At 40.0% G+C, this 24,032-nt stretch overlaps 1 protein-coding gene across 2 annotated transcripts in view; it reads right to left on the bottom strand.

Annotated features, from left to right (window-relative positions):
- cntfr (ciliary neurotrophic factor receptor) overlaps window positions 1-19,772 on the bottom strand; it is a 321,591-nt gene extending 301,819 nt beyond the window's left edge. Inside the window, exons 1-2 of one of the 2 annotated variants that reach the window (XM_072252373.1) lie at window positions 19,678-19,772; window positions 5,809-5,856 (exon numbers count right to left, since the gene is read on the bottom strand). The gene's annotated coding sequence lies outside the window, so the exon portion shown is untranslated. The remainder of the gene's footprint in view (window positions 1-5,808; window positions 5,857-19,677) is intronic. The other variant, XM_072252374.1, reaches the window with a different exon arrangement.
- Between the last annotated feature and the right edge of the window lie 4,260 nt (window positions 19,773-24,032).

The raw sequence follows: 24,032 nt of genomic DNA, 5'->3' as shown, positions 1-24,032 counted from the left end.
ATAATACATGAAGTATAATGTAATATAAAATATAAATATAAGTGAAATATACATGTTAAAAATGTACAGAAGGCTACTCTATTTATCACAGGACCTTCTAGTAATTTGACAAAAACCCAGGTGAAGTTGGATTTGCATGTAAAAGCCAAAACTTGAAACCAGGCAATATTAACACAGAGTCTTAAAATATCTGACATAGAGCTATTTGCTATCAAAATTCTTCAGATATACTGTACCATGAAGAACTACAAATAGGTACAGTATAGAGATTAATTAAGCAGGCAATGATTTAGCAAAGGAGGTGTAAAGGAGGAAATGTGAAACTTTCCAATTTTGCAGAAGTTTTTTACAAAAGGCATTTTATGTAACAGTGTGAGATTGCAGAGCCCTGAAGTGTAAAGGGGCTTTGTTATCCTAGTGCACGTTTTACTGTAGGTTAGTATACAGTTTCAGAAAGCCGTAGGGAATGGCACTTCCTATTGCAAGGAAATTTGAATATTCATGAAGGGATATCATGCTTCAGTTGTACAAACATGGATGGGACCATATCTGGAAATATTGTGTGAGGCATGGGACTCTTCATTTACGGAAGAAAGTTAATGACTTGGCAGCATTTCACAACAGGTTACTGTACAGCATTCTAAAGAAGGTCTGATGAGTTAGGCTTATATCTATTACATCTGCTGAGGTGAGTGAAGGCAGATTTCATTGAAACAATCAAAATCCTGAGAGTAATAGGTAAAGTAAATCTGTGGGGAATGTATCCTCTACTGCATAGGTTCCCAAACTGGGGTCCATAGACCCTTTGGTTAATAGTAAGGCTCCATAGCATAAAAATATGTTGGGAACCCCTTCTCTAATGGGAGAGTCTAGAACAGAAATATTTTTCAAAAAAAGAATAAAAACAAGGAGTTGCCCATTTAAGACAGGCTTGGTGTGAAATTCTTCTTGTCATATCTCGAGTTATTAACTGATACTTTCTCAAAGGCAGTGGAAGGAAGTCTTAGAATATTTTTAAGATAGACCTGGACAGGTAAGCTAAATGGAAAAAGATTACCACATCATAAACACAAGAGGTTTTGCAGATGCTAAATATCTTGAGCGACATACATACAAAATGCTAGAGGAACTCAGCATTAATCCTGATGAAGGGTCTTGGCCTAAGATATTAACTGTTTATTCCCCTCCGTAGATGCTGCCTCACCTGCTGAGTCCCTCCAGTATTTTGTGTGTGTTTTAAAGGATTACCACAGATGGATAGCAATGTGAAATCAAGATCAGATACTTAAAGAAGGCCTGACGGTTGGTAAATTTTTCTACAGGTGGATTCTGCTTTCATTATCTTCTTAGCGATTGGTCATAACATCCCCACCCCTCTTCATAACCTTTGGTGATGATGACCTTAACAACCCATGTTCTCCCAATGGAGCAGGTTAGAGTCAGAGAGTTAGACAACAGGGCAGCAGTCCATTCAATGCATCAAGTCTATGCTGACCCGTTGGGTATCTAAGGATATTAATTTCATTAAACAGCACTTATCTTGTAGCCTTCTAGCATGATCTATCATGTGCTCATGTAAATACTTAAGAGTCTGCTTCTACTACCCGTTTAAGCAATACATTTTCACTTTCACATATTCTCTATATATCTCCTGCATCATATCTTGAACTTTGAGTTACGGACTCTCTACTAAAAGGAGACATTTCTCACTACCTATGTTATCTATGCCCCCATAATTTGTATACCTCAGTCAGATGACTGTTCAGGATTCTCTGGTCCAAGGAAAAGATTGAATCTTTCCTCATAGCTGAGTCATTCCATCCCTGATAATATGGTGAGTCACCTTTGCACTCCGTTTGTCACCAAGTGGAAAGAAATTAAAGGGAATTATATCGATCAACATTAATCCAATACAGAACAATGAAACTTGTTATTCTCACACTCCTCCAGCAGTGGTCACTATATAGACTGATATGTCTAATTTCCTCCAACAATATCCCAAGGCTGAAAATGTGCCACATGTGTAAGATCAGAAAATGCTGGGAAAAAAATCTGGAGTAGCGCTAAAAAACTGGAAATGGTCATTTTCACCTTTCATTTTGAGAAAAATCCGTATCAGTCACAGTGCTGAAATAAATAGTACCAGGCAATAGCATTTCCAGGTCTTGTTCTTCGTTGCAATATTGCTAAGAGATCTTTAAATGGTTTAATGTCTGTCTGAAAGACAGCATTTCCAAAACCACACCTGTAGGCTGCTGCTTGGGGTTTAGCATTCAGAACTCCAGAGTGGAACCCAGAGCCTTCTGACTTACACTATCCAACAGGTAGCCATGACTCTAAGCACAACCTAGCACTCATCTAGCTCTGTTGCTAAAACTTTGCCAAGCCTGTTTGGACAAGACTAAATAAACTGCATTCTCTTCCCCTCAAATGCCCCAGAGCAAATATTATTACCTCCAACATTCCCTTAAAAAATAAATGACTCAGTAATCGCATTGTGAAATAAGTATATCATGTAACATTGTATTATGTAACAATTACTTAATTCTCCTTACACCTGTGTATAGGAAATGATATTAAACAATCTTGAATTTTTGAATTTTGCTCTGCTATCACTCAGTCATAATCCTCAAATGCACTACCATAGACAGGATTATGTGACAACTTTTATCATACAACTACTGCTTAAGAAAATTGTCAAAACCTCAATTTTGCAGGGACAACTAGAAATGGGTTTATCAAGAAAACCCACACCCCATAAAATGAGGAAAGTTAAAGGGCCTGTAAGTCAGGTGCTAAAGTCTTGGCAACATCTGCATAAATTTTAAAGCTTATTGATATCTTTTCTGTAGGTAGGTGACCACAACTGCACACAATACTCCAAATTTGGCCTCACCAACGTCTTACACAATTTCAACACCCCCAACCTTAGTGTCATCTGCAAATTTGCTGATCCCATTTACCACATTATCATCGAAATTATTAAGATAGATGATAAGCATCTATAGATGCAGCATTGATTCCTTAGGCACACCATTAGTCACAGACCATCAGTCAGAGAGACAACCGTCAGCTAAGTCGTCTCTTACTAAGCCAAAGCTGGATCCAATTTACTGCTTCATCCTGAATATCAAGTGACTTAACTTTCTGGACTAGACACATTAGAAGGAGTTTCCACACCTTTGTTTTGTGACTATCCTATCCTACACTTGTACAATTTGAAGTTATTTCCCTGCCACCAGTACCCAAAGCAGGACCCATTGATTTCTACTTTCCTTTGGAAGCCAGTAAATCTCATCTGAAGGCACGTCGGCTTCCAGTCCTGTGGGCTGGCAGAACAAGAGCCTTTTAAAGGTAAAGGATGCCTGTCACCGCTTCACTTCCAAGTACAAGATGGAGCCTCTGCCCAGCCACATGACCATGAAAGGTTTCCTAACAGTGATTAAGAAAAAGAGCATCTGGATGCAAGGTTTCTCTCTGAGCAGCTTGACCAGACTCCCACTGGAGTCAAGCGAGGAGACTGATGGAACGTCTGTGGAAATGCATCCCCAAAATATATTGACTAATGGTAAAGCTGAAACAGACATTGCAATTTAAACGGTGCCTGTGAAAGTGAGGAAGGCTTTAGCTGTACAATGCAAGACTAAGGTTTCATTCGACAATGCTTTTAGCCAAGTATGAGAACCACAAGCACAATTTGTATTACAACTCGCTCAGAGCTTCGCTGCAGTGTTCTCCTGTAAAACTGATAGCTTTTTACTACGAACTAAAAAGAGAATTGGAAATTCCTTATTCATGCAAATAGAATTATGGTGCAATACAGCCCAGAAACAATTCCTGCCGTCCACTTAGTCCATGACAGCTTGGTCTTCTGCCTAGTTGCATCTACCTGCATCCAGTCCATAGCCCACCATACCTCTCTCATCCATGTGCCTATCTAAACTTCTCTTAAATGTTATAATTGAACCCGTATTCACTACTTCCACTGGCAGCTCATTCCACACTCACACGTTGAGTGAAGAAATTCCCCCAAAATTTCCCCTTAAGTATTTTCAGCTTTCACCCTAAACCACTGACCTCTAGTTCTAATCTCACACAGCTTGAAGGGAAAAGTTTCTAAGCATTCAACAGATCTATAGGGAAAAGCATTCACCTTATCTATGCCCGTCATAACTTAGTATACCTCTATTAAATCTCCCCATTCTAATTTTTTTAAAAAATCTTCCCCCATTCTCCTGTGCTTACATCCACTGTGATGAAGTGCTTTGAGAGGTTGGTCATGTATAAGGACAGACTTGGATCTACTCCACTTTACTTACCATCACAGCAGGTCAACAGCAGATCCATTACATTGGCTCTGCTCTAGAACATATGGATTATGAAGATATATACATCAAGATGCTCTTCATTGACTACAGCCCAGCATTCAACCCTATCATCCTCTCAAAACTAATCACTAAACTCTAAGACCCAGGCCTTGATACCTTCTAATGCAACTGGATTCTCAATTTCCTCACTTGCGGACCCCAGTCGGTATAGATTAGCAACCAACATCTCCTCCACAATCACCATCAGCACAGGTGTGTGCTTATCCTCCTGCTTGACTCACTGTATACCAAAAATTGTGCGGCTAAATACAGCTCCAATGCCATATTTCAATTCGATGATGATACTACTGTTGTTTGATCGTGACCTCCAGTGCTGTTTGTGTGGAGTTTGCATGTTCTCCGTTGCTGTGCGTTTTCCCTCCGGACGCTCAGGTTTCCCCACACATCGCAGAAGTGTATGAGAATTTTGTTTTGTAGTTAATGTTATCAGTTTTGTTATTGTGCCTCGGGCATTGTTATTGTTTTACCTTACTCTACCTCAATGCACTGTAATGATTTGATCTGTATGAACAGTACGTAGGACAAGCATTTCACTGTATCTTGCAACTTGTGAGAACAATAAACCGATAGCGATGATTGGTCACTGTGAATTGTACACAGAATGTAGGTCAGTGGCAAAATCTGAAGGTTGGGGTGGGGGGCGGGGAGGGGTTGGTGGCAATGCAGGAAGGAGAATGAAGAATGAAGGGAAGGTGAGCTGAGGTGAGGGTTATTGTTAAAAGGGTGCTTGATGATTGGTCCCCAGACTCTGTAGGCTGAGAGGTCCATTTCTGTGCTGTATCTTACTTTGACTGAGCTAAGAACTATGAAAAAAAACAAGATGGTTCCCTTAAACCCAACTGCACAAAAGTGTACAAGAACCACTTGGCAATTTTTCCAATCACAAACAAGAGAAAATCTGTAGTTGCTGGAAATCCAAGCAACACCCACAAAATGCTGGGAGAATTCAGCTGGCCAGGCTGGACTGGATAAAAGTAGTCTTTTTTTCCCCATAGAGACTGCCTGGTCTGATGAGTTCCTCCAGCCTTTTGTGGGTGTTTCTTGGCAATTTTTCCAGATGGGTCAAGTCATTCCAGTTCTTTGTCACAAAGTGCATCATCTCAAACCTGAAAGCAGTTAGTTATCTCTGGCTTGCAATTGTGCAAGAGCACATCAATTGTTCATCATATTATCAAATATTTCAATCAACCCATTATCACATGATTACTATTGGATACAGCGAATGTGCCTCAAACAAAGAAGTGCCCTTCTTCCAAGTGCTACTTAATTTAAAGCTGCTGGCTTAATGTGGTACAATAATGAAACAATTCTGAAAACCACAGTGAGAGATGTTGGTATTCATAGACGTTACTCCGGTGTTCCTGTTTGAATTAACAGGTTTTCATGTATTAGAGAATATGATCAGAAAAGTGTGACCTACCAGGAAGAGTAGTTGAGGCCAAGTTGTTGAAGTTTTAAGAAACTGGTACTGTAATAAAAAAGATAGTATAGTTGTTATTTGGTAATAATTCAAAAATCCTTTATGGCCTGAATTTATTCAACAATCTTAAAATGTATAAACTTGTTTTTAAGTTTGGTTTGTTTTTATTTTTCCCTTTGTTTTGGTAATGCTTCACACATAAATCATAAACACCCAAGAGTACAGGAGCCTGACATTTCAATGAGCCCTTAAAAAAAAAATCATTAAATTCGATGTGGTGGAAATGATTATTTTTCCAGATACCTCACAGAAACAACTTGACATCATGTGCCTTACTCTTCTGAGTTTAATCCACACTTTGCCTCAAGACTTGCTGGGAGAGAGCCACACTGAAATGCATCATACTCAGTCCACTACTAGATTGTCCAAATTATCTCTTTGGAGGCTGCAACATCATGGTTAATTTGTCTCACCCAAGACTTGCTGGGAGAGAGCCACACTGAAATGCATCATACTCAGTCCACTACTAGATTGTCCAAATTATCTCTTTGGAGGCTGCAACATCATGGTTAATTTGTCTCACCCAATTGTCACACGAATAATTTTCTTCCACAGAATAATAACGATGGAACCTAAAGCTTCAATTTCTTGGATGTCAACACTTCTGAAGATTTATCCTGGACTTAATATATTGATGGCAATTACGAGAAAGCAAGTCAGCAGTTATATTCATTAAGACATTAAAGAGAATTGGTAATGTCACCGGAGACTCTAGCAAATTTCTACAGATTTAATTAATTAATTTATTTATTGAGATACAGTGTGGAATAGGCCGTTCCAGACCTTTGAGCTGTGCCCTACCTAGCAGCATCTGCTTGCACACCCCTCCCCAATTTTAATCCTAGTCTAATATTGGGACAATTTACAATGCCTGTTTAACCTACTAACCAGTAAGTCTTTGGACTGTGGAATGAAACTGAACAGGAATGAACTCTGAAACAATAGTTCTGCACCAATCGCTCTGCTACCGTGGCACTCCAGGTGAACCATGGAAAGCATTCTGACAGATAGCACCTGTCTTTCTTGTTAATATTTCTTGCTGTATTTATAATAATTTTTTGAAAGTCTTACTGCAAACCAACAAATTTCACGATTAATGTCAATGGTAATAAACCTGATTCTGAAGTCACGACGATTTTTTGTTTCATTTTGGACAACTGACACCAAAGTTCTTTTTGCATCGCCATTATCGTCTTGCTTAAAATCAGCAAATTCTACACAGACCAAGAATCAGACATGCAATCTCCTGCTCCACATACAAAATACAAAAATAAACTCAAGAATATTATGTCAACACTATCAATCTATGTTAACGAACAGTATCAAATAGATTCCTTAATTAGAGTAAATGTGCATGGTCTCCACTCATGGAGAAATATGATCTACTGACATCATGCGAGGGGCTGGGTAGCGTAGCTGATAGCACATCGCTACCACAGCGTCAGTGACCTGGGTTCAATTCCACTGCAGTCTGTAAGGAATTTGTATGTTCTCCCCATGACCGTGTGGGTTTCCACTGGGTACCCCAGCTTCCTCTCCCATTCCAGAGAGATACTGGTTAGAAGGTTAATTGGTCACATGCATGTATTTGGGCAGCATGGGCTCACTGGGCCAAAGCCCTGTCACTGTGCTGTATCTCTGAATAAATTTTTTTTTAATCCAGTCACTCCCACAGTTATTTTGGATATACCTCTTCCCACCATGTCACTTGTAGCAATTCCTCCACTGCTGCTGCATCTGATCTCAGCACAAGGCCTTCCACTTCAGAACATCTGAGATGCCCTCTTTTTGTCAGAAAATGGTGTTTCTCTTCCAGCACAAATCATACTGCGCTCAGCAGCATCTCCTCCATTTCCTGCATGTTTGCCCTCACCACGTACCAGCCCCTAACATAACGGGGATACGGATGCCTTCACCTATCTCCCATGACTCCATTACTTCTACCATCTCCAATGGGATCCCACCACGAGGCACAACTTTTCCTCCCCCCACCTCCCTCCTGCATCTCCTCCATCCACACATTCCTCCCTACCAATCTCCTTCCTGACACTTATTCCTGCGAGTGACCCAAGTGCTACACCTCCTCCCTCACCTCCATTCAGGGCCCCAGGCAGTCCTTCCAGGTGAGGTAACACTTCACCTGTGAACCTGCTGGGGTCGTCCATTGTGCCTGGTGCTCCTGATGCACCCTCCTCTACCTTGGTGAGACCCGCCATAATTTGGGGGACCGCTTTGTCGAGCACCTCCGCTCCATTCGCAACAAGTGGAACTTCCTGGTGGCTAAAAATTTTAATTCCAATTCCCATTTCCCGTTCCAATGTCCTGTGCCGAGATGAAGCCACCCTCAGGGTGGAGGAGCAAAACCTTTTATTCTATCTGGATAGCCTCCAACCTGATGGCATGAATATCAATTTCTCCTTCCGGTTGAAGATATCTTTCCTTCCTCCCCCTCCCCTCTTCCTCTATTCCCCAGTCTCATCTCTTATCTCTCCTCACCTGCCTATCACTTCCCTCTGGTTCCCCCCACCCTTCCCCTTCTCCTATGGTCCACTCTCATCACCTTTCTTCTCCAGCTCTTTACCTTTCCCACCCACCTGGCTTCACTTATCACTTTCCAGCTAGCCTCCTTCGCCTCCATCCACCCTTTAATTCTGGCATCTCCCCCCTACTTTTTCAGTCCTGTTTATTCATTTCCATAGCTGCTGCCTGTCCTGCTGAATTCATCCGGCATTTTCTGTGTGTTGCTTTGGATTTCCAGCATCTGCAGACTTTCTCCTATTTATGTGTTATTATCAGCTGGAATGTGACAATCTAAATAAAGCAGAGAAGTCTCACCCTGTTAACCATGCTTGTCTGTCAGGACTATAATAATAAGTTAACAGCAAGCACAACTGAGAGCAAAACTCTCAAACGTGAAACAGCTGCACCCTCTCAAAAGCTTGATGTTATTAATTTGAGGGAACATGGCATTACCTAGTAACTTGATTGGGAAATTTCATACTGGATCATGTGGAAATGTTGTTAAAAAAATTACATTCCTTCTCACCTCCCTCTTCTAAAACATGTTTCAAGCTTTCCATAAGACCATAATAGATAGGAGCAGAATTAGGCCATTCAGCCAATCGAGTCTGCTCCACCATTCCATCATGGCCAATTTATTATCCATCAATCCCATTCTCTGGCCTCCTCCCTGTAACATTTGTCACCCTTACAGATCTGCTTTAAATATATCCAATCACTTGGCCTCCACAGCCGTCGGTGGCAATAAATTCCAAAGATTCACCAACCTCTGGCTAAAGAAATTCTCCCTTATCTCTAGAGGAAACATCCTCTCCATGTCCACTCTATCCAGGCCTTTCAATATTTAATAGAATTCAATGCGATTTCCCCTCATTTTTCTAAACTGCAGTGAGAACAGGCCCAGAGCCATCAAATGCTTCTAACACGCTGACCCTTTCATTCCTGGGATTATACTAGTGAACCTTCTCTGTACACTTTCCAACGTCATCACATCCTTTCTTAGATAAGGGGCCCAAAACTGCTCACAATACTCCATGCTCCAGTTGCCGTTTCCTCAGCAAGTGAGATAACCTCATTTACAGAAACTATGACCAGTTTAGGCCTCAGCAAAGTCGATATTAAATTTGCCCCTTGAGTGTGTTCTACCAATCGATAAGAGTATAGTTGATCTTTTATCTCGGTGTTACTTTTCCGCATTAATGCATTGACTTCCTTGCTATTTAGTCATTTCCACAAAGAAGGGGTAAGCCTGGGTATGCAGCATAAACTCACTGTAACTAAGGCTCACCTGATACGTTTCCTCTTAGCTGTGAGAATACAGGTACCTCATCTGCCTCAAGAGCTTTCGCACGTCATATCATGAATGAATTGCAAAACCAAGTGAGCAGACTATTGATCTAACAAGTAAACAATGAGCTACGGCTCCAACTCCCCCTGTGCCTCCACCTAGTCAATATAACACCACTAAATAAAGGGTTCTGACCTCCCCAATTCAGTCAGAAGAAAGACTTGACATACTTCTTCTGTATCTGATATTGCTATTGGCTTATTATTATCGCATGTATCAAGATACAGTGAAAAGGGTATACTGTTCTTACAGAGCAGATCATTACACAGTGCATTGAGATAGAACAAGGTAAACCAACAGCAATGAGGAATAAAGTGTAACAGCTACAGAGAAAGCACAGGGCAGGTAAATAACAAGGTGCTAAATCATGACAAAGATAGATTGTGAGGTCAAGAGTCCAATTTATCATTCTAGGGAACTATTTACAAATCTTATAACCATGGGGAAGAGGCTCCCCTTGACCCTAGAAGTACGTGCTTTCAGGCTTCTGTATCTTCTGCCAATAGATGATGAGAGAAGAGAGAATCCCAGAATGAGTGGAGTCTCTGATGATGCTGTCTGCCTTATCAAGGCAGAGAAAAGTATAGACGGTATAGTTCCGTTTCTGAGCTGTGCTGAGCTGTATCCACAACTCCTTAAGGCCTCCAACAAACCATGCCAGCGGCTATGGAAGTGGTCATTACCTTCATTCATACTCAAAATCCCAATGTTGTTCCAAGTTCCTTAATGAGTTAGACCAAATCTGACACCCACCAAAATGGGTTCCTCAGTATGCTTTACTTGTTAGAGTCTGCATTTTAAAAAACTGGATATGTTGCCATGGCTTACTTGCCTTTAGGCAGCTCCCTGAGATTGAACGTGACTTGTTTCCAGTCAGATTCTGTGGACTTCCGAGATGGTCATTGTCCTAATATGGGAACTACAGACTTTTCCACATAGGATGTGTCGGACAGGGTGGGTGAGTGGCTAGTTTGTGAGAAGGCGCACCCTTTCCATATGTTATATAGTGTTTCTGTTTGTTCAAGGATCTCATGGAATTCCCATTGCTTCCTTTTCACCTGCAGTGGACATGGATCAGAGGCTTCCAGGAGTCAGTGGAGTGTTTTATTTCTTCAAGGAGGTTTTGAGCACATCTTTCCATCCAGTATTCTCTGTAGCTGCAGCATGTACTTTAGGTCAGTATGGTGGTTAGTGTAACACTTTTACAGAGCCAGCGATCCATGTTCAGTTCTGTCATTTTCTGAAAGGAGCTCCCCATACTCGTTTCCCTCTTTCACCTTCTCTTCATCTGCTCATCACCTCCCTCTGGTGCTCCTTCATCTTCCCTTTCTTCCATGGTCTTCTATTCTCCCCTATCAGATTCCCCTTCTCCAGTCCTTTATCTCTTTCACCAATCAACTTCCCAGCTCTTTACTTCACCTCTCCCCCTCTCCTGGTTTCACCCATCAGCTGCCACCGTATACTTCTTCCTCTCCTCCCTCCACCTTCTTATTCAGTCTGTTCCTCTTTCTTTCCAGTACTGACGAAGGGCCTCGGCCCAAAACATTGACTGTTTACTCTTTTCCAGAGATGCTGCCTGGCCTGCTGAGATCCTCCAGCATTTAGTATGTGTCGCATTAGATTTCCAGAATCTGCAGATTTTCTCATGTTTGTGATCTGAAAGGAGTTTGTATGTTTTCCCTGAGATCACATGGGAGTCCTTACTTTTCTCCCTCATTCCAAAGACATTAGAGTTAGTGAGTTAAGAGTTAGTGAGTTAGTTGGTCACACGGGTGTAATTGGACGGCAAGGGCTCATTGTGCTGTATCTCGAAATAAAATAAGTATTTGACCATCTACCAGCCTCCATGATAGAAGCCATGTAAAGTACAATGATACAATAATACTTTCCTTCATCACTGAGGGATCAGCAGTGGAAACAGTGCACAGCTTTAATATCTTGGGCACCAGTAACTCAGAGGATCCATCCTGGGTCCAACATATTGTTGGAATCATCAACAAAACACACCAGTGGTCATACTTCATTTGGAGTTTGAGGAGATTTGGTATGTCACTGAAGAGTCTAGCAAAACTCTACAGGTGCAAGGTGGAGAGCATTTTGACTAGCTGCATCGCTGCTTGGTATGGATGCTCCAATATACAGGACTGAAAGAGGCTGCAGAGGGTCATAGACTCAGCCAGATCCATTATGGACACAACTCTCCCCACCATCAGGGACATCTTCAAAAGTTGGTGCCTCAAGAAGGTGGATTCCATTATCGAGGACCCTCACCATGAAGGACATGTTCTCTTCTCATTACTACCATTGGGGGAAGATTTTGGAATCCACACTCAATGTTTTAGAAACAGCTTCTTCCCCTCCACTATCAGACTTCTGAATAGTCTATGAACCCATGAAGTCTACCTTGCTCTTCCACATTTTGCGCTATTTATTTATTGTAACTTATAGTAATTGATATGTATTACACTGTACTGATATTGCAAAACAACAAATTTCGCAACATTTATCAGTGATAATAAACCTGATTCTGAATATCAATATGCGTCTCTCTCCCAATCAACCAACATCCATACGCCTCTACAGCCATCAGGAAGAAACTACAAGATTATTGCAGACTCTACAAGCATCAGGCTCTTGAACTGGTGTGAGTAATTTCACTCACCACAACTCTGAACTGATTCCACAACCTACAGACTCACTTTCAAGGACTCTTTACAACTCTGTATCATTCTTTTTTTTAAATTTACATAGTGTGCCTTCTTTTGCAGATTGGTTATTTGTCAGTCTTTATGTATAGTTTTTCATAAATTCTATTGTATTTTTTATTTTCCTGTAATTGCAAGAAAATGAAACTCGAGGTAGTATATGGAAACATACACATACTTTGTTAATAAATTTTACTTTGAGATTTAGATCAACAATGAATCATTCCTAGGTTTTCTGAACTTCCCAAGGCATTATACAAGTTCCTGAACAGTGATAGAAGAATAAGAAGACTAATGGGTTGAGGAATGCATTGCATCAGTCAACTTGTTGAAAGAACATGTTGTGTTGGGTGAAAGCCAAACAATTATTGATCCAACTCCATCATTCTCCATAGAGTTAGGATCCTTGGTCTGACTTTGAGAAATTTGATGCGTGCTGATGTGAGCAGCTCATAAATGGTGTACTCTATTGGGGAGCATCTTTTGCACGGTTATACACTCTACCTACATCACCATGCTAACATAGGTGGTTCTACTGAATCTCTACATGACCCTCAAACACATGTAACACGCAATCTCCTTAAAGACAGTGGCAGGAATTGAACCCCAATCTTACAGCTGGTGCTGTAAAGTGTAATGCTAACTGCTATGCAACCGTGCCGCCTCAGTGTTCAAAGGAGTCAGCACACCCAAATGCTCTGTTCAGTACCCTTCGATCCCCCAGCCCTCTATGTGGTTGTATCGCCAGTAGTCTGCCTCAGAAACCTGGTGTCCTGCATAGTAGGCTGCTCTTGCCAATAGCTGTGTGTCTGAACTTTTATTCCTTAAGCCAACAGGAGAAGTTCTGAGTTGCAATGCCTCCTGCCTTGAGTGAGGGACTTAGAATGATTGGATTGCTACAGGAGTCTCTGGTGACTCCTAATGGTCAACTCCCAGTAGTCCTGTTCCCCTGCTCTTTCCCCAGAACTTTGTCTTATATGCCAATACATTCCTTGTTTGACTCATTGATTCTTTTCCACTGTTCTTATAGGCGTGAATTTTAAATCAAAATTAGTCTGTTAAGTAAAATGATATTTTCTCACATTCTTGTATGTTTTCTTCCAAGATGTTAAATCAGTGTTCCTCTGCTCTTTAACCCATCTATAATTGGGAACATTGACACTGAAATGTGCATGCTATGAACGGGTACTACATGATGAACCTGTGCCAAATTGTTATGAACCCCATGGTGTCCTGTTGTTCCAGATGATGTTTACCATTCATATTCATTTATTTATTAGTATTATAGAAAACTTATTTTTCCTCACCTTGAGCTGGTAAAACCTGAGGTGCGGGTATAGACAAGCATGCTTATCTCGGACTATTCTAGTGTTGTTTAGCATTGTGGCTTTGTGAAGATTTACATAGATTTTGCTGTGTAGCCCTAATTGGCTAATGCTATTGTGTAGTGACTTCAGGATGACACCAGTTGTAGTTATTACTATTGGGACAATGTACAGTATGTCTTGTTCATGTTCCAAAGTCTTTCAATTTCTCTTTTTAATTCAGCATATTTCTGGTGTTTTGTGCTTATTGATTTCTGTAAGTTATGTTTGTTTGGATTGGCTATGTCCTTTAAGTTAGTTGTTTCTGCTTGTTTATCCTGTATTACTACATTCAGACAGCTATTATGCATTGTCTTCTCTGTAATAACAGGTCATCCATTATTATTATTATGTTATAGAATCATAGAAAGTAAAGCACAGAAACAGGTCCTTTGGCCCATCTAGTCTGTGCCAGACCACTTAAGCTGCCATATCCCATCGAGTGAACTGGGGCCATAGCCCTTCATATTCCACCATCCATGTACCTATCCAAACTATGCTTAAGCATGGAAATCGAGTTTGCATGCGCCACTTGCGCTGGCACTTTGTTCCACGCTCTCATGGCCCTCTATTTGTTTTCTTTTTCCTTTTTTTTTGTATTTGCACAATTTGTGGTCTTTTGGACATTGTCTTTGTTTTCTTACTGATGCTTGATTTCCATGGTTTTTTTTGGTTTTTTTTTGTTTTACTGTGAATGCCTACAAGAAAATGAATCTCAGGGGAGGGTATGGTGACATATATGTACTTTGATAATAAATTTACTTGAACTTTGAGATGAAGACAATCAGAGTGGAGATCATTGGGTAAATAGTTGGCACATTTTCTCCACCAACCATGGATGGTGCCAACATTACATTACAAAAGCTACCACGAATGGTTCATGACAGTGTTCTCCAATGTCACATACCAAAAAGCCACAGAGATCTCACGTCCTTATGAAATGCATGGTATCCATGAGTTTATGATGGGGAAAACCAGGCTTGTCTTGAGTTATAGTTCATTATTTACATTGCTTAATCTAAAATGTTTAATCTTCCTGGATATTTTAATCTGGATATTTTTCTTAAGATGGGGAACTGTAAGAAATGAAGTGAAATAATATTTTGCCTGGATTAAATGAAGGGTCTATATTGTCCATTAATTAACCTTCAATCAAAACATATTATCATGCCAACAAGACTTAGGTGCAAAGTTTCACAGTACCCTGGAATACTGCCTGTTGCAAACTGTGTAGAGTAAGGAGCAATCTAATTTAGACCTCTCCAAAATACATTGGTGATAAAAAACTTCAGACAGCTATTAAATGACATAGGACCATAACACATTGCTGCAGAATAAGGCCTTTTGGCCCATCGAGTCTGCTGCACTATTCCATCATGGCTAATTCATCATCCCTCTCAATCCCATTCTCCTGCCTTCTCCTTGTAACATCTGAATCCCTGATTAGTCAAGAACCTATTAACCTCCGCTTTAAATATACTCAATGACTTGGCCTCCACAACCGTTGGTGGCAATGAATTCCACAGATTCAGCACCATCTGGCTGAAAAATGTCCTGCTTTTCTCTGTTCTAAATGGATACCCCTCTGTTCTGAGTCTGTGCCCTCTGGCCCTAGACTCACTCACTATAGGAAATATCCTCTTCAAGTCCACTTTGTCCAGGCCCTTCAATATTCGATAGGTTTCAAAATGATCCCCTTTTTCCTACTCTCTGGCAAGTACAGCCAGAGCCATCTAATGCTCTTTATATGTTAACCCTTTCATTCTTGTGAACCTCCTCTGGATTCTCTCCAATGCCAGTACATCTTTTCTTAGATAAGGGGACCAAAACAGCTCACATGGTACAAAAATGGAAAATTACAAATATGTAGTGTGACATTACACATTTAATTGAAATGATAGAGAATTTTTGAGGAAAGCAACTATTTTCAACATTTATCAGGCTTGATTTTTCCTTAATTGGCTAATCAACTATTCACTAGTTTTATCTGCTAGCAAGTTAGAAAATTTAAAGTTTGGCTGTACATGAGAAAATTTCATTTTTTTATCTCAGCATATAAATGCCATTTCACAATGACAGAATTTGATGGCTGAATGATTTAAGCACTTTAATATATCTTTTAATGTTGGCTTTGTATTTGTGACAAATGTGCTAATTATTGTTCTTTTGTATGTAGAATAATTGTTATAATTCTTAGCCTCTGATCTTGTAAAGCTATTTGATGCTTCGTCAAAGTGATCATCGCAGTGGAATAACTAAGAATTTACCTATTGCTTGTCACGTGGGCACTTGTCCCTCATCTGAATCTATTCAGGAATCTGGCAACCATCAGCTTTTAACATTTTCATTCTATCACTTGGCGAGAACTCCATCAAATCTTTAAACCATCACCCTCTTTTAAAAAATGTATTCAACATCGTCTGTGAGGAGAATAAAGGGAATTAAAAGGGATAGGGTATTTCATGATTGCTGTGAACGTGACTTAGTTTGTAGATTGAACCTATACTTTAGGTATGGGAAGCATGGGTAGGCAGTAACGCTCAGTCAGCTTTCTTTTTCTGTGCTATTATACCGAGAGGAAAGATACCAATAAGATTGAATGAGCACAGAGAAAATTTATACTGTCCGGACTCAGGGAGCTGGGTTATAGGGAAAGGATGAAGAGATTAGAACCTTATTCCCTAGAGCACAGAAGAATGAGGGGAGGTTTGATAGAGGTACTCAAAATTATGAGAGGCATCGATGAGATTTAAGTGCAAGTAAGTTTTTTCAACTGAGGATGGGTGAGACTAGAACTAGAGGTCATAGGATAAGGGTGAAAGGTGAAATATTTAAGTGAAACCTAAGGGATAACTTCTGCTCTCAGAGGATGATGCAATTGTAGAAGGAGCTGCCAGTGGAAGTAATGGATGTGGCACCGATTGCAACACTTAAGGGAAGTTTGGATAAATACATGGATGGGAGGGGCATGGAGGGCTGTGGTGCAGGAATAGGTCGATGGGACTAGGCACAATAACAGTTCAGCATGGACTAGATGGGCTGAAGGGCCAATTTCTGTGCTGTAGCACCCTGATTCTATTCTCTAATCTGTTCTCTATCCCTACCAATGTAAAAGCTGCACCAAACTAACCATATTTGCTTTTATCAATATAAAACTTTAACTGAATTTGATGGAGATAATTGGAAATATAGACTAATGTCAGGTCCATATAGGATCAACAGATTTTGTCAGGTGCATGGCAACTGTTTCAAATGTTATGTTGCATTAATATCATGCTCAATTATTTTGCTGGCAATAGCTCCTCTTTTTGAGAGTTTAGGTGTGTGTCTTTCTTGCAATAGCTTTATTGAAGTAAACTTTGCCTTACTGTTTTTTTCCAAATATTCCATCAGTATTTCAAATTAGCATCTGCAAAATCATGAAGCCGCCAGCCCAGATGTTTTCTTAATCAGAAAACAGAAAGGAGAACGGGAACAAATTAGTTCTTTTAAGCATTCACCTAATTATCAGCTTAATTCTATATGAAGCTGACTTTTCTGTTTTCCTAATTATCTACCCCTTTCCGTGGTTCAGTTCGATTCAACAGCCCCTTCATTAAAATTTTCAATGGATATTAAAATATATTTGTTTAATAAGATTTAGTAACATTCTCACTTGGTAAAATACAGCTCAATTTTGAAGTGAACTGTTGTGTCGTATTTTCATGCAACGGGCTTATTAAACTATGTTCTGATATGCCTTTTCTCTCTTGAAGGGAGGGTCAAATGAAGGCTGTATGAGGGGTCAAGGCACATGATATGAATGTCATTAGGCAACAAAAAGGATTTAAACTCTAAAGCCACGTGCTATTTTAACAGTTTGAGAACCCTCTAATAAGGAACATTTATCAAGTTTGATTGATCGTATTCTTCCTTCTGCTATATAAACAGTCGAGTTTTATTATAACTTGCATCCTCCTGCTAGGATCATAATATTCTAAATGTGCCTTTCAAAGTTGTGCAGACCTAGTATCATGGTGAGAGGTCGGGGAGTATTTGCATTGTGTAAGAGACCAAAGCCCCAGAAGATTAGGGTTTTGGATAATTAGAGGAAGAAAGTGAAAATTCTCACAACATCAGATGCAATTCATGGATGAAATGTTCCGACATAAAGCAGAAAACATTCATTTCACTCTACAAGTTTTAACACTAGTCAACTTACAATAGATAAACCATAATCTGAACTGCAACTACACTAATCTTTCACTTATATTAAATATTTGGTGACATGTTCTGTGCTGGAATCCACCTTGCAACTCATTTTTTTTTTGGAGAACTTCCATTCCAGGCTGCCTTTTTTTTTCAACTGTACACATAGTTCGCCACCAACACATCCAGTGGAAACCTCAGCCTTTCCCACGTCTCACAACAACCTTCTTGTTAACCTTCATGCTGCAGCCAGCTGCAAAGTAATCATGCTTATAAATTGCTCAAGTAACTCCCGTCACATAGAGGACAGGATTCCAGATAAATCGTACCAAGAATCATACAAGATCAAATTCAATATAATTTCCTTAGAATAAAGTATCCCAGATAACCAGAGACACATCAAAAGCATATATAAACACATATGGCACAAATAATTTACAGACAATATTTTTCTTTGGCATACAGCTAAACCTGTTTGCTTGGCAGAATATTTGAAAAAGGCAGTTTTTATATCCATCAATTCTCAGTCATCGGGTATTTCTCAATTCCGCTTTAAAAATTAAATATTCATTCTCCAATTTCTTACCCTGAGGGCTCTTTTTGTCGCGTTCTGGCTTTAAATGAATGTTGTGACCCCTGTAAACAACAGATTTTTCTTCTAAACACCTGCCCGCGCAGATGATCGCAATGAATTGATGAAGCAGAGTGACTCATATTGTGTCATCTTATTTTGAGTTATAGTTCTCGTTAAAAATGTAGCACAGAACAAATTACCTGATAGACTTTTCCACAAAGCAAATGAGTAAATGGACTGTCATTCCTATTAACTGATAGTAGAGCAGCTCCTAGAAAGGCATTAGTCTTTATTGGAAAACACAAAAAACAGGTCAGACCAAAGGGACAGACTGTTCGTCAGGTCTCTCCCATTTCAAGTGCACTGAATCTCAGTTTTAACACTTAGCCTTCAGTCCACCCACTCCTGACTCTAAAAGCATCATGTTTGGAGAAATAAAGAAAACAGGATATTCTAAAACTGTTGGCAGCTGAATTTAAAAATTCCCCTTCTGCATACATTTTTTATTTGCTCACTTGAAGTTGACTAACGACTGTGCCCTGCAAATAAGACACCGTTGGAAGATTAGCAATTAGCAGCTAGCAGTGATAAGCTAAGCACTCCTGATCTGAAGGTTTTTGGAAGTAATAGAGCACTAGCAGAGAGAAAAGAGAGGAAAAAGGCAAGAGGATTTCCGCTAAATCTAATCAATCAGGAATGCATAATAGCTTCCATGCAGAACTGCTGACACTGGGTCACCAGCTTCTGTGACCCCTAAACACAAGACCAGCACTACAAAAAAAGATGAGAGAATCCGAGCTAATTGTCTAGCAGTGCAGTGCTTTCTTCACTCTCACCCAGCAATACAGCTTCAACCACACCCGCACATTTCATGACAATCCAGTGAAACATCTTTCATCTTCTTTATTTTAATTATTTTTCCCTTTTCCCCCATTTAAACTCCCCTGTCTTACTAGCAAATGTGCAGAAACAAAGAAAATAATGCAATATCTAAATAAAAGCATATCTAAGCCAACTTTGTATTTTAAATATAATTCACTGAGCCAATAAAAGAAAAATATAAGCAGCTCATTCAAGCTTGTTGTCATCATTTGATGTTTTTTCACTTACTGAAAACGCTCTTGACAGTAGCACCTCGCAGCAGAAGAGAAAGTTGCCAATGTTGCCAGATTATTTCTACTTTGCCACCAGCTGCTGCGCACTGGATGCAGATTAAAGCACTTTTAAACTCCAGAGCCTCACCATGTGACCAGGCAATCACTTGTGATGGGCAGAATAAATTATCAGACGAGCCGTGCACCCCCTAGCCAATGTTTGGGGAAGTGTAGCTTTTCTGGAAAAAAAACTCACCAGTGTCTGCCAAACCTCCTAGAACTCAGCCTCCAGACAAAAGCACAGAAGATAAAAAAAAATCTTCTCCTCATCTACACATAATACAAATATATATCTACTTTTGAATATTGCTGGAATAGAAGAGTTTTTTGATAGTGGGATGCTGGGGGAGGGGTGTGGTGTTGGTGGTCTCATTAGTGCTGGTGGAAATGTAATCGATTGGGGAAGTCTTAAATTTATTTCTTTCTGTGTGTGCTTTTTCTCTTTTTAACTCTCTCTGCTTGGAGAGCAAGCTTGAAGACAATTTCTAAAGCAGGGCAGCAAAACACAACAGTACACATTAACAAATCAATACAAACAAAGGTCTTCGAGTCTCTGCATAAAACATGAGGCTCTTTATCCTAATTGAGCTCTGATCCTGCCACCTCATTCAGAACGCACTATCGGCCGTCTCAGCTGACAAGTGTGGCGTGATTATGTATATGCATACACGTATATATGTACATGCCAAAAATATGGAAATGATATCTATTTTTCTATGATTAGTCTATATTCCTGCACAGCTCTTGCATTCGTTTACTCAAAATACTCAAGTGATGTTTATTTGAATTGTCTTGAAATTTGGCATTCTTTTAAACATCCTAGTTCGGTAGATCTTTGACCAACTTCCCTTACAAAGTTTAGTCAATAAGTAACACTGGCCAAAGAATTACAAGAAAAGTAACCCGTTAGTTTTGCTGTATTGTAAAGAGATTCAGAAAAGCTGGGTTAACTCTGAGTTGTGTTAAAATTACTGACAGATCCTTCATTTTTATCCATTCCTCCATGCTCTGCTCCTTTGGTGCCATTTTCTTCAAAACAGTTTTTTTTGCTGCAACTTTACTGGAGTTTTGCCTTAGCACTCCATGCAAGCTTCTCAAAAAAATTCAACAATCTGTAATAAGGATGAAAGTAATCAATAGTCGTTGCTTTACTTGACGGACGAAATTAATATATCTGTGGAAGGTGTAATTTTTTCTGGCCTTTGTGATTACGCCTGCTATTAGAACTTTTGTCAGTAATGTTATTAGTAATGTTTTACGGGGCATCTGAAATAGCCCGAGAGCTGAATTCTTTTCTCTCCTAATGGTGGTGAGTCCAGATCTGACAAATGAATAGCCCTTTTGCCAAGAAATCCTTTGCTTGGCCTAGGGTTTTTAATCTTCGGAATGAAACAGCCAATTTGCAAATTTAATCATTCACTAAGCAATTCAATCTAGGCAGTAATAGCAGAAAACACTCAAGAAAATCGTATTTCACGCAAAAGTGATTACACTTCTAAAAACATGCTTGAAGTTTGGCAGCATTTTGTGTACTTAATGTGCTGATCATTAAAGAAATTCTCCAGCCTAAATTACTAACAGGAGAACTATTAAAACTTGAACAAGTAATTGATGCTGAGAATGATGGTACGACCAGACCTTAGAATAATAAGAGCCTATTTCACATCATTTGCTCTTTTTACACATGTTTGTGTTGAGGCAGTTGATTCCACACTTTTACTGTTATTCCCTATCCTAATTGTGTTGCTTACAAAAAACCCACTAAGTATCCATTATGAATAAAATAAGGGTTTTCCTTTATGGTTCAATGAAAAGTATGCAATGAGTAGCTAAATGAGCCATGCATGATAAGGAAGAAGCAGGCACATTGACCATTATGTGCTAATTTACCCAGACTTGCAGAGGAAAGTTGGTTTCATCATCTCTGAAGGAAGGAAGAGGAACCTGCCTCTTTTTGTTGGATCCTTAATGGCCTTCTCTACATTCCTCTTTTCCTCCTGTGGAGGGTGATCCTTGCTGCTAAATAAATTGAGAGCTTACCCAAATGACTGTTCTAGAACTTTACAGTGATGCTGAGATGCATCCTAGGATGTGGTGGGACACGTCATCACTGATGTTATCTGAGGGATCATCGGGTGTTTCTGGTCTTTCAATATCAGACACCGTTGCCCAGGCGACCCAGCCAGGATTGATCCAGCTTGTGTCCCAGCAACGTTGGCCCGTGGGTCACACCTCTTGATTCATAGCCATCTGAAGGCTCACTCTGTGGTGGTCCAGACGGCTTTTTTCTTTGCAGCCCCCATAATGCCAAGGAGAGAGTAGGTTCTGCGCAGGTAAACCTCTACACCCCACCTCCATAGGCTTGCATTGTGCCCTCCACCCCGGTCCCTGGCATTGGTCTACCAGCTCCTTGAATTTGGCTTTCATACATAGTCATAGTCGTAGCCATACTTTATTAATCCCGGGGGAAATTGGTTTTCGTTACAGTTGCTCCATAAATAATAAATAGTAATAGAACCATAAATAGTTAAATAATGCACTTGAATGCCTCCTCAAACCAGTCTTCCCAAGGAACTGTCCCTTCTACAATGACGACCTGCTTCGAGGTTTCTAACGGAGTGGCCATGCCAGGCCTCGGTGATGATGATGATGCATTAAAGTCAGGGAACTTCAATTGCTTGCCAAGATTGACTTTCATTGCCAGTTTGGCACCATGGCGATCAAGCCTGCTGATGATCTGGGCTAACAAAACTCTAAACACAAGAGACAGCTGAAAATCTTGAGCAACACACACAAAATGCATGAGACTCAACAAGAGACGCAGCAGCTATGGAAGGGAATAAACCGTTGGCGTATTGGGCCGAGATCATTCATCAGGACCAGAAGGAAGGAGGCACCCAAAACACCAACTGTTTATCCCCATCTATAGATTCTGCCTGATTCGCTGAACCTCACTGAAAGGTTATTCGACCATGGTAGGCATCACAATTTAGTCGATGCACAACGCACAAAATGCTGGAGGAACTCAGCAGATCAGGTAGCAACGATGGAAATGAATAAACAGTCAATGTTTCAGGCTGAGACCTTTCTTCAGGGCTGAAATGGAAGGGAGGTAGACGCCAGAAAAAAATATCCACATAGATCATTGGATGGTGATTCAGATCAGAAAACCTGACATATTTTGAACTATTTAGGATCAGAATCAGAATTATTTATTATTACTGATATTAGTCATAAAATGCGTCATTTAGTGGCAGACATACAGAGCAAGCACAACAATTTACTATAAGTTAAAATAAAAATAAATAAACAGTGAAAAAGATGAATAATGAGGTAATGTTCATGAGTTGATGGACTGTTGAGAACTCCGATGGCTGAGGGGAAGAAGCCTAAGTCGTTGGTTGTGGGTTTTCAGGCTCCTGTGCCATAAGACCATAAGACATAGGAGCAGAATTCGAGTCTGCTCTGCCATTCTGTCATGGCTGAATTATTATTCCTCTCAACCCCATTCTCCTGCCTTCTCCCCATAACCTTTGATACCCTTACTAATCAAGAACTTGTCAAGCTCCTGTGGAGGGGAGAGGAGAATAGGAAATACCTATACTGTGACGGTTCATTTTATGTTTGCCACTTGTGATGTTATATATCTCACAGAAAATAAAGTGTGCCTTATTAAAAAAAAATCCACTAGCCTCCAACAATCCAGGGGATAAAAACCAAAGGCTATCCAATATCTTTTTATAATTCAAGGCCTCCATTCCTGGTAACATCTTTGCGAATCATTCCTGCAGCCTTTTCAGCTTAACTACATCCTTCCAAGAGCCAGGCAGTAGGAACTGCACACAATGCTCCAGATGTGGCCTCTCCAATGTTTTCTGCAGTTGTAACATGTACTGCTGCCCTGGCCAATGAAGTCAAGCCTACTAAATGCCTTCATCACCGTCCTGTCTAACTTAACTGTGTCATGACTTTCAGGGAGCTATTTACTTGTACCTTTAGGTCTCTCTCTATTCGTCAACATTATCCTGCCATTTACTGTGTAACTCCATGCCCTGGTTTATCTAGTTATTGATCTGAAAGTTCAAATCCCAGCAGAGCAGATGCAGAAATTAGATTCAAGAAATGTATTTTTTTCTAATGGCTATTGTTATTAAATGTGACATGAAGCCACTGATAGGTCATAGAAATCTGATTTACTAAGGTCTTTTATGGAATAAAATCTGCTCATTTACCCCTTTTAGCTTCTTTATGACCCTCAGCCCAATAATGAGGTTCATAAACACAAAAGATTCTGTGGATGCTGGAAATCCA

The sequence above is a fragment of the Mobula birostris genome, chromosome 3, assembly GCF_030028105.1.
Source record: "Mobula birostris isolate sMobBir1 chromosome 3, sMobBir1.hap1, whole genome shotgun sequence".
In the NCBI taxonomy this organism is placed as follows: Eukaryota; Metazoa; Chordata; class Chondrichthyes; order Myliobatiformes; family Myliobatidae; genus Mobula; species Mobula birostris.
The sequence above is the reverse complement of the archived record's forward strand: the minus strand, read 5'-3'. Positions and strand labels throughout refer to the sequence as shown.